We start from the raw sequence: 12,042 nt of genomic DNA, 5'->3' as shown, positions 1-12,042 counted from the left end.
ATTTGTCTCCCTTCCACACATTCTTATAATGGCAGAATAAATGAAAGTTTTAAAATAATATTAGAGTACAATATTAGAGGACTGTGAAGAAGGCTGAGCGCCGAAGAATTGATGCTTTTGAACTGTGGTGTTGGAGAAGACTCTTGAGAGTCTCTTGGACTGCAAGGAGATCCAACCAGTCCATTCTGAAGGAGATCAGCCCTGGGATTTCTTTGGAAGGAATGATGCTAAAGCTGAAACTCCAGTACTTTGGCCACCTCATGTGAAGAGTTGACTCATTGGAAAAGACTCTGATGCTGGGAGGGATTGGGGGCAGGAGGAGAAGGGGACGACAGAGGATGAGATGGCTGGATGGCATCACTGACTCGATGGACGTGAGTCTGAGTGAACTCTGGGAGTTGTTGATGGACAGGGAGGCCTGGCATACTGTGATTCATGGGGTCGCAAAGAGTCAGACATGACTGAGCGACTGAACTGAGAGTACAGTATACTTGAATAGTGCAAGTTTCATTGTCTGCTTGGTACACATGTCAAAATAAATCCTTTTAAGCTACTTAGGGGTGAAAAAATCACTATCAGAATAGGCAACACATAATAGTTATTTAGTAAATATTTACTGAGTAAATCAATAAATGGACTTAATAAATGACCCCCAAGGGTTGATATATATGATTTCTAATAATCATTATTTTGCAAAATTTCTTCTTCTGATAGCTAAAGAGATGAAAGTTCTAAGATATGCATATTTAGAAACATATTTATAAAATCCTTGTAAGTAAATATTTTAAATCATCAGAAAATCAAGCATATTGTTAGGCTTCAGCTTCCAACTATAATTAAGTAACCTTCTCAATAAGAATAATTGTAAAATTGAACAAAATTACAAAGCAGCTGGTTTTGGGTATTAAACAGCAAGCAGCAGAAAATTGTGGTCATAATTGTGAGGTGATCAATCACCTCAGTCTTCTACTTGAGACTGTTTCCTAACACAGAGTAGAAAAAATGAAAACAAGCATAGCTTCAGGTCTTGCTAAAATAAGAAGTCAGAAATCTGAGTTCCAGGATGCTAAAATGACTAGAAATTTCAGTGCAGCAAACAGAGAAAAAGCAGCTGCACTGAGGGGAGTGGGATGGAGTCCAGGAGTCTATGTGGGATACTCCATGGAGCCTTGACCAGGGCATTGTGCTGACTGAGACTCTGTGAAGTCTAGCAGAGATCCTGGGCTGCAAGGCTGATAGAACAGATAGTGCAGTACTAGGAGATGTCATGGAGAAGGCAATGGCACCCACTACAGTACTCTTGCCTGGAAAATCCCATGGGCGGAGGAGCCTGGTGGGCTGCAGTCCATGGGGTCGCTAAGAGTCGGACACGACTGAGCGACTTCACTTTCACTTTTCACTTTCATGCATTGGAGAAGGAAATGGCAACCCACTCCAGTGTTCTTGCCTGGAGGATTACAGGGACCAGGGAGCTTCATGGGCTGTCATCTGTGGGGTCGCACAGAGTCAGACACGACTGAAGCCACTTAGCAACAGCAGCAGCAGGAGATGTCAAAGTTCCAGCCCTGGAAGGATGAGAATACTCACTGAACACCTCAGCCCTCATGGCTTAGGAGTAGGACCGTACTGTCACAACCAAATTCAAATCTGAACCAGACAAGCCTGAATCCAAATGAAATCAAGTTTGAGAAGATCAAAAGGATCTACTGGCAATTTAACTGTTTAACAGAAAAAAAATCATAAAGGAAGATGATGCAGTTCAGATTTCCTGTAACATAGTATTCACAGTCTAGAAAGTGTGATAAACCATTACTCCAGGGAATTTCCTGGCAGTCCAGTGGTTAGTGTTAGTCGCTCAATTGTGTCTAGCTCTTTGCAACCCTATGGACTGTAGCTTGCCAAGCTCCTCTGTCCATGGAATTCTCCAGACAAGAATAGACTGGGTCAAACCCTGTTTATGGAACTAAATCCTGTAAGGCATATGTGGTGCAGCCAAAAAAATTAATAATAATAAGTTACTCTACATGCAAAATTAAAGAGATCTGTTATCAAGAAAAAAGTCAATAGAAGTATATCTGAGAAGACCCAGATATTACAGTTAGCAGACAAGGACTTTAGGGAACTTATTACTGTACATATTTTCAAAGGTTTAAAGGAGAAGATTGTCTTGGGGAGTCAACAGCTGGGAGTATAAAGGGAAAGTTAGACATCTATAAGACTATGGAAATTCAAAAATGTAACAGGTCTGCAATTTAAAAAATACATTTGGTGTGCTTAACTCTTAGTGCTACCAAAAGAAGGATTAAGTGATCTTGAAAATAGATTGATGGGAAATTGTTGAATCTGAGTAGGAGAAAGGGTTATTGATCTTGAAGACAGATCGATAGAAATGATCAGATCTGAAGAACAGAGAGAGGAAGAGGTGGGGGTGGGGGAAGTGAAGAGCGACTCAATAATTGGTGAAGTCATGCTGCTGCTAAGTCACTTCAGTCATGTCTGTGCGACCCCATAGACGGCAGCCCACCAGGCTCCCCCGTCCCTGGGATTCTCCAGGCAAGCACACTGGAGTGGGTTGCCATTTCCTTCTCCAATGCATGAAAGGGAAAAGTGAAAGTGAAGTCGCTCAGTCGTGTCCGACCCTTAGCATGGACTGCAGCCTACCAGGCTCCTCCGTCCATGGGATTTTCCAGGCAAGAGTACTGGTAAAGTCATATCCAAGTATTAATGATACTACAGGAAAGAGAGAGAGTGATCTGATAAGACAGATATTTGATGAAATAAAGGCCAAAATATTCTCAAATTTGTTGAAAAAGAAACCATCAACTTTCATATCTAATAAGCTCAGCAAACCCCAAACAGGATAAATATAAAGACAACAATGGCAACAACAGCAACAACAACATATTAAACTCAAATTTCTGGACACTGAAGATAAAGAGAAAAGCCTCAAAGCACCTAGAGGAAAAGCCACATGTGAATAAAGATAACAAAGGATTGAAATCTCATCAGAAACAAGCAATGTTTCTGCTAGGGGAAAAAAAAAAACAATTGCCAACTTAGACCTTGGGAACTGAGTAAGTGCCTTCAGGGCCCAGTTTTCTCCCTTCCCCAGAATAACATCCTAATTTACTTTGGCGGGACAGCTAAAGAATCTGAGGGGCCTCCATCCTTTCTTTAGTTTCAGAGGCCTTCACCTGGCAGAGTCAAAACCCAGAGTCCTGAGGAAAGGACCAGCTTTTCTTCTCATGTCTATGGTTTCTCAGGTTTATTTGGTGCCAGCTGATCATTGTGAGTCTTTACAAAATGAACATGGCTGTCCAGCTTAAATCCTGCTGAGCTAATTGGCAAACTCCTCTAACCTGAGGATAGAGCTGAGAAATACCACAGCCAGGAGGGTTCTTTGATGAATTCATCAAGACTGGAGACAGAAATCTTCTTGACAGAACACAGGAACCAAGCAAAATACATATGAGGCAGGATCCCGAGTTTTGGATCCTCTTCTAAATATCTTCTCAAGAGCCCTTTTCAGGTTGTATACCACCTGGTCCTTCATCAAGATGGAGCCAGAAGCTTAAAGCCTCTCTCCACCTCCATGTCTGTAGTCTTTCCTTTCTTGGGCTGTAATGCTGACATTTTCTTTTTTCCTCCACGTTCAGGGGTTTCTTGAGTCAGGTTTGAACGTGAAAGTCACTCAGATGTGTCCAACTCTTTGCGACCCCATGGACTGTAGTCCACGGAATTCTCCAGGCCCAAGTACTGGAGTGGGTAGCGATTCCCTTCTCCAGGGGATCTTCCCAACTCAGGTCCTCCTGCATTGCAGGTGGATTCTTTACCATCTGAGCCACCAGGCTAGCCCTGAGTCAGGTTTAGTGGCTTTTAAAACAAGTAGCCCTTCATGTAAACTTTGAATGATGTGAAATATTAAAGACCAAGACCATTCCATTTTTTTAAGCTATACTTTAAAACACTCAGAGACGCTTTGGGGGTTAATCAGGAGGAGGTCAGCAGAGTAAAAGGAGAATTCATCACCCATATACCTGTACATTCATTGCTGAAGGTTCTCTCATTTTTGCTTTCAGATTAAAAAAAAAAAATCTGAACTATCTGAGAATAGGGAATTTAAAAATAATAAGAGAAATTAGGAGTAAAGTCTTTAAATTACAAAAAAGATTTAGAAAAAAAGTAATAAGGTAAAAATATGATATGCAAAATACCATTAAAATAAAAAATGAAAATGAAAAAGATATAAGATTTTGATTATTACAATAGGCTGGAAGTCAAGAGGAACATAAATATGAGAAAAAGCTGAGATTAAAGAGTTAAAAGTCTGCGAGATAAAATATAAGGGAGCTTCATTAATAATTAATAAAAATTCAGTTAAAATTGATTGATGATTTGAATGTAAGACCTGACACCATTAAATGCCAAGAAGAAAACATAAGGGGTAAGCTCCTGACATTGGCCTTGGCAATGATTTTTAGATTTGACACTAAAAGCAAATGCAATGAAAGCAAAAATAAACAGTGATGTAGTGGAGCTACATCAAACTAACAAGCTTCTACTCAGCAAAAGAAAGCATCAACAAAACGGAAAGGCCAACTGAGGAAAGGGAGAAAATATTTGCAAAGCACATATGTGATAAGGGATTAATAACCAAAATGTACAAGTCAATCTGCTTTAGAGATCTCTCACTTTCTCCCACAGTTTTACTCATTTTCCCTAAAATGATTTTGAGTTAGTCACTAAGTCTGTCCCACTCTTTGCAACCCCATGGACTGTAGCACATCAGGCTCCTCCAGGCAAGAATACTGGAGTGGGTTGCCATTTCCTTCTCCAAAATGTTTTTATCAGCACACATAAGTGAGTCAAGGAGATCACCAGTATCAAAGCTCCAGAAACATTTCCTAATGAGCTTTGAAATCTATAATGGCAGATGTTTTCGAATCTCCAATTTCATTTTCCAAGCAGTTTTAAAAAGAATATAGTATAAACTCAAGGAAAATATTCAAACTCAGTTCACATGCTACCCTAAATTAAAATGTGGACTTAGGCTTACAAGAATTTTATTCAGGAAGAAATACATCACTGATAGGAAAAAGTATACCCTTGAAGAAATGGTTCTTAATATTCTTATGGCCAAAGACAACAGCAAGCAGTTCTTTACCAGAGTGTGCACATCTCTGTTCTGGAAAATGAATGAAACTTTCTGAAAGATAAGTATTTAGTGTCACAGAGATTTGACATCTTATGCTTAGCTTCAGCTCTAGTCCTGTGTAGCTATGTTTCTCAAAAGGTAGTCTGAGCATTACTTGCATCGGAGAGGGAGGGGGGAGGAAGGTTCAGGATGGGGAACACATGTATACCTGTGGCGGATTCATTTTGATGTTTGGCAAAACTAATACAATTATGTAAAGTTTAAAAATAAAATTAAATTAAAAAAAAAAGAATCAACTGACGTGCTTGTTATAAATCCATATTCTGAGCTTTTTCTTATGTTTCAATCCAAATGCAGTGCCCACAAATTTCTGGGCACAGCACCCAGAAGTCTGCATCTTTAAAACAAGCTCTCTCCTCACTCCCGCCTTCCAGTAATTGTTGCATGCACTGAAAATTGAGAAGGCTCTGTTGTAAGGTTAAGCATGGATCCTGAAAAACCATGATTCTACTCCCCAGACCCAGAAATCACTAACTTTGCAGGTTCCAAAAAGTTCTAATGCTACATGATGACGTTTTCCAACAAGCGATGTTGTGACTCAGTCACTTTTGATCTTTTCGTTGCTATTTTAGAAACACATGCTAGAGTTTAATGCTAGAAACTTTAGCGGTATTTTTTTTTTTTTTCAAGAAGTCTTAGCATGGACTTCACGTGTCTTACCGTGAATGGGCTGAACATTAGCAGCGCTCATGTTAGAGCCTAATATAGTTCATGTTATAGCCTATAGGAGCAATCTAGACATCTTGGAAACTTTGTTTAAATGTCAAACCCAGCAATTTCATCTAGACCTGCCAACTCAGCTGGCAGCTGCAGGAATGAGTGAACTAAATGGCGTGAAGCTTAACAGGTCAGGAGTAGACATACAGAGAGGAGGAATTGGGATTCCTGTCAATTGGAATGTTGTATGGAGCATAGGACCCTGATCTTCTGAAAGGCATCGTGAGGAAAAAAAACAAAACTCATCACAGTCTGAAAGGTAAAGAACAATGAGAAATGGTGCAGTGACAACCAAAAGTTTAGTATTAGTTGCTTGGACCAAAATCTTTGGTGTCACTCTTGATTTCTCTCTTTCTTACCATCAGTTCCTTGGGAAATTCTTCCAGCTCTACCTTCATTATTTATCTGACCACTTCATGTCCACTATCACCCCTGGTCTGAAGCACTGTCTTCTTTTGCCTTTACTGTTAGAATAGCATACTACCAGGCGTCACCATGTCCCTTGTCCCCCCACAGTCCATTCTTGGCACAGCAGCAAAATAGTCATTTAAAATCGTAGTCAGGCCGTGTCACTCCTCCACTCAAAGCTGTGCCTCTGCTGTGGTTCACTCCAAGTAAAATCCATCCCCTTCCCCTGCCCCTTGTCTCTGACCCCACTTCCCATGCCTCTGTCTCCTGCTCCTTTTTCTCCAGTTCCTTGAGCCTCCTCTGTAGTTCCTGGACCACACCTTCTGCCAGGAATGTTCTTCCCCCAGACAAGTGCTTGGCAAACTCCATCCCCTCCCTCTGCCTTGTCTCAAATGTCTCTTTCTCGAAGAGGCTAGATGTGATCGCCCTACTTTAAATTGCCCACCTCTCCCCGTCACACTCCCGGACCCCTTTCTCTGCTCTTTTTTCTTTCTTCTTGGCTCTTTTTGCCTTATACCATGCTATGCCAGTTAGTAGTTGATTAAGCTTCTTGTTACTTTTAGATTTCTCCACTCCTTCAGTGAAAATTCCCACTGCAAGAAAGCTGGCACCTTGATCTGTTTTGTTCTCTCCTAAATCCTGAGCATCTTTGTGTCCCAGTATGTGCCTGGTACATATAGGTGTTGAGTCAACATTCGCTGAGTGACTTACTTAAGTAAGTATTCACAAACACTGGCCCTGACCAAGTAAGTGTAAGGGCAAATGTAGGGATAATTACAAAGGATTAAGTGGAGAAAATTAATTAGAAGAAGAATCAGATCTGAGATATGCAAAAATAACTAGGTGGGTCAGAAAATTTGAGAGGACATGGATCCAATAGACTCATTATGACAATAGCTTATTTGTACGTGGTAAGCAGTTTTGAGGTTAGAGGTCAAGGCTGCCCATAAATCATGCTTTTGGCCTTTGACTCAGTGTTTCAAGTTTTCTTTTATTTTTAATAATGACATTATAAGCCACGACATTATAAGGAAATGCCATAAAATTTCTCTAAGCTTTTTGGCAGGTACATCCTCTGTCTATGCAGTGATCAGGAAATGAGAGTTTGCACCTGGAGTTCTATGGATAGAGGTTTTGAGAAAAGAATGAAAAATTTCAGGAAAAACAGAAAATCTCATACTGGAGGTATTATATTCACCTCTGTTTGCTTCTGAAAAGGGTGTAGCTGGACTTCCTTAGTGACTCAGATAGTAAAGAATCTGCCCTCAATGCTGGAGACGCGGGTTTGATCCCTGGGTTGGGAAGATCCCCTGGAGAAAAGAATGGCTACCCACTCTAGTATTCTTGCCTGGAGAATCCCACAGCCTGGCGGGCTACAGTCCATGGCGTCACAAAGAGTCAGACACAGCTGAGCCACTAACACTCACAAAGTGTAGTCAGTAACAGTGGCAGCAACCTGCTATGGAGAAACTTGAGTTAGTGCAAGTTTAGCATAGATTTTTTTTCCCCCAGAAGAACAGGGAAAAGTTGATCAAATATGCCAGTGAATGTGACTATGCTTAAGTCATCATCCCAAATTAGTTTTTCCTTCAATATCCCATTAAGCTTGGTATTATGGACTGAATTGTGCCCCTCTCCCCAAATTCATTTGTTAAAGCTGTAACCCTAATGTGACTTTTCTTGGAGATAAAGAAATAAGTCTTTAAAGAAATAATTTTGGTTAAATGAGATCAAAAGGGTGGGGCCCTGATCCAATAGGACTGGGAAGAGGAAGACACCAGTGATGAGCACACAGAGAAAAGGTGGCGTGAGGAGGGTGAAAGGCCACCAGAAGAGAGGCCTCAGGGACGCTGCCTGCACCCCTGTCTAGGACTTGCAGTCTCCAGAACTGTGAGCAAATAAATAGGCTGCTGTTGTTCTAGACACCACCTCTGTGGTATCTTGTTATGGCAGTCCTTGCAGACGATCACCTTGGTCATCAGAACAGTTCTATTTGGAGGAGCTCAGCTCTGCAGAGCTGGTTGCAGGCCTTCTTTGATTAGATGTTCTGACTTTTTAATAGCTGTTTTTGAAACAATAGTTGCAGTTCTTTGAAATTCTAACTGCTAAGGTTCTCTGTCATTATATTGTGGATAGCAATACACGCTCCAAACATCTGCTTATTGTAATTTACAGTATTTGTTAATGTTTTCATTAGGTTAGGGGCATTGTAAATGGGAATTTCAGTCAATAATACTGTGAAAGATTTTAGTGTAACTTTTATATAGATTATTCTCCAACAGGTCCTGTTTAAAAAAAAAGGTGGGGGGGGGGGGAACTTCTGTATCTGCAGTTACAACAGATGGTACATCCCCATGGTAGGAGAGTGATGTCCTCATCAAGCTGTTGATAAAGTTTGTGAAATTTAAATCCTAACATGATTGGCATTGCCATGAAGATATATATTTTGAACAGTCCCATGTATTTTTAAATGTCATTGTTTTGTAAGAATAAGGGTCACCAAGAGAAATTACCTGACATATGTTTGTCCCTATAAATACTTAACAGTGTTTTATTTGAGTCAAGACACAAAGATAGTTGTTCTCTAGGCAATATGGCATTGTGAGCATAGGCATATGGATCTCTCTCTGTAGTTCCCTAAATTGACCACTCGGAGTCCATAAATAGAGAACAACCTGCATCAGTCAGCCCTTGAAACCAGGAGAGAGCTCATTCAGTGGCTAGATGCTTAAAGCAGTTTCTGTGTGCTAAGATGATAATGATATAGGATTGAGGCAACAGAGGCACCAGGGCAAAGGAACAACCCCTGTGAGATGGAGTAAAATTCCTAAGAGAAGTAGGAAGGGACCTGGCAGTCCTGTCCCTGACACCAACAGAGCAGTGAAGGCTGGAGGCAAAAACAGTAATAAGCCCATCACTTGGTCCCCACAGCACACCAGCTGCAGGGTGGGTGGAGTCCTTTATAGAGGGAAGATGACTTGCTTAGAAGTCTGCCCAGTCTGTCCAGTTGAAAGCACCAATGGTGTTCATGGACTAGCTCTTTTCGCCACCATCAGTCTCCTCAACACCCGTGATTAAAAAGTTAAAACTAGAATATATAGCTGAGAAGAAAAGAAAGAAAAAGGTTCTCTTCTTATTTTAATCTGGACCTAAGTATTCTTTACTGGAATATTTGGGAACAACCTTATCTAAATGTTTGAAATGTATTCAGTGCACCTTTTACTTGACTGTTAAACCAAGATGCAAACTAGCACAGCCACTATGGAGAACAGTGTGGAGATTCCTTAAAAAACTGGAAATAGAACTGCCATACGACCCAGCAATCCCACTTCTGGGCATACACACCGAGGAAACCAGAATTGAAAGAGACACATGTACCCCAGTGTTCATCGCAGCACTGTTTATAATAGCCAGGACATGGAAGCAACCTAGGTGTCCATCAGCAGATGAATGGGTAAGAAAGCTGAGGTACATATACACAATGGAATATTACTCAGCCATTAAAAAGAATACATTTGAATGAGTTCTAATGAGGTGGATGAAACTGGAGCTGATTATACAGAGTGAAGTAAGCCAGAAAGAAAAACACCAATACAGTATACTAACATGGAATTTAGAAAGATGGTAACAGTAACTCTGTATGCCAGACAGCAAAAGAGACACAGATGTATAGAACAGTCTTTTGGACTCTGTGGGAGAGGGTGAGGGTGGGATGATTTGGGAGAATTGCATTGAAATATGTATATTATCATCTGTGAAATAAATCGCCAGTCCAGGTTCGATGCATAAGACAGGGTGCTCAGGGCTGGTGCACTGGGATGACCCAGAGGGATGGGATGGAGGGGGAGGGGGGTTCAGGATGGGGAACACTTGTACACCCATGGTGGATTCATGTTGATGTATGGCAAAACCAATACAATATTGTAAAATAATTAGCCTCCAATTGAAATAAATTTATATTTTAAAAAAAAAAAAAAACAAGATAGAGTGAGTCTAGAGGAGCTTCCCTGGAGATTCAGTAGTAAAGAATCTACCTGCCAGTGCAGGATATGCGAGTTTAATCCCTGGGTCAGGAAGATCCCCTGAAGAAGGGAAATGGCTTAGTATTTTTTTCTGGGAAATCCTAAAGTATTTTTTTTCTGGGAAATACTAAATGGCTTTAGTATTTTTTCCTGGGAAATCCCATGGACAGAGGAGCCTGGTGGGCTACCATGGGGTCGCAAAAGAATAGGACACAACTGAGCAACTAAACAACAACAACAACGCAGCAAGCCTAGAGTTTAACCCCCAAAGATTAAACAGATAAATTAGATAAATGTAAATATACCACAATTTCAAACACAGGGACCATTCAAACAGCTTTGTTCTGAAATTGTCTAATATAAGAAAAAAAATTGGATAATGTTTTGTGACCTCAGTCAAATGTTTTGATTTGATTCAAGGGGTTATCCAAACGGCAAAGACAAACAAGCACAAAGAGGAGGCGAGTTAGGTCAAACAGGATGCTCTGGGGATGAAAATCGTGGTTATCAGTTCATAAGCTTCATAGAAGCAGTGATAGGTCCATCAGATACTGAAAATATTAATCATGGTGTAGAAAATGAACTCAAGACATGTGTGCTTCGTAAATAAAGTATATGTCTTGTGTTAATTTAAGAAATGATTAATTCAAAACAGTAGCTCTATAATGAATTAATCATAGCCAGAAAGGACTGGCAGTGAGCTTCAAAGTACATTAAATACTGAGAGATAATTCTCAACCATCATTTTAAATATGGTTGCAAAATTGATTAAAGTGTAAGTACATTATCTTACAAACAATGCCTTCTATTATTAAAAAGAAAATAGGTTTCATGTCCTCATTAACTATAGCAGCCTATGAAAGATAAAAGAAATTTTCTGTGATAAAGTTTAGTACAAGAACATCTTCAAAAAGCTTTAAGCAATTGCTGATACAAGTAGAATTTGATTAATTTTCAGAATAAAGCAAAGACTTTATTTGCTTGACATAAGTTCTTTATTGTGCCTCTAGCTGACATGTAAGTGGATGTGGAGTAGACCATCAGTAGAATCTTCATGGAATTAAAAGCACTTTGGTTACATAGACCCTAAATTACTAACACATACTTATAATAAGAAAAACAAATCATCATTGCCCCTGCCATTGACCGTCTAGCACCCTTGGGCAAAAGGTTCCCAATACAATGGCAGGCTTTGCACAGAGTTGGCATCTAATACATATTTTAACACATTGAACAAAATAAGAACAAAGGAAAGGAAAGCCATTTGTAACTGATTTTATTTGTAGATCTTTGGAATCTCTTTCATTATCAGGTACCTTTGTATTTAATAATGGTGTTTGGTCAGTTCCTACACAGAAACCAAGACTTAAACCCAAAAGAATTTCCCTGTAATTGTGAATTTGCAATCAAATAAGCTTGTTTGAAGAAACAATGCTATTTTAAGAAAAAGATAAGATTTTCAGGGAAGGCAATGGATAATGAATACAGTATCAGGAGACTTTATGTAAAATGCTTAGCCATTTTGCTAAATGGATGAATGAATTATTAAACCTATTGCATTTTTCTCAACCTTTGAACCTTAATATATCTTTTGAATGACTCAGAGGAGGCATATCATTGAACATACACATTTTTTTTATGAACATACAGATTTGAAGTATGCTGGTTGTGAAATCTGTC

At 39.8% G+C, this 12,042-nt stretch overlaps 1 protein-coding gene across 3 annotated transcripts in view; it reads left to right on the top strand.

Annotated features, from left to right (window-relative positions):
- The window catches only part of THSD7A (thrombospondin type 1 domain containing 7A), a 492,988-nt gene that overhangs the window by 288,453 nt on the left and 192,493 nt on the right, over positions 1-12,042 (top strand). The gene's annotated exons all lie outside the window — the stretch shown is intronic.

This window comes from Bubalus bubalis, chromosome 8 (assembly GCF_019923935.1).
Source record: "Bubalus bubalis isolate 160015118507 breed Murrah chromosome 8, NDDB_SH_1, whole genome shotgun sequence".
NCBI lineage: Eukaryota > Metazoa > Chordata > Mammalia > Artiodactyla > Bovidae > Bubalus > Bubalus bubalis.
The sequence above is the reverse complement of the archived record's forward strand: the minus strand, read 5'-3'. Positions and strand labels throughout refer to the sequence as shown.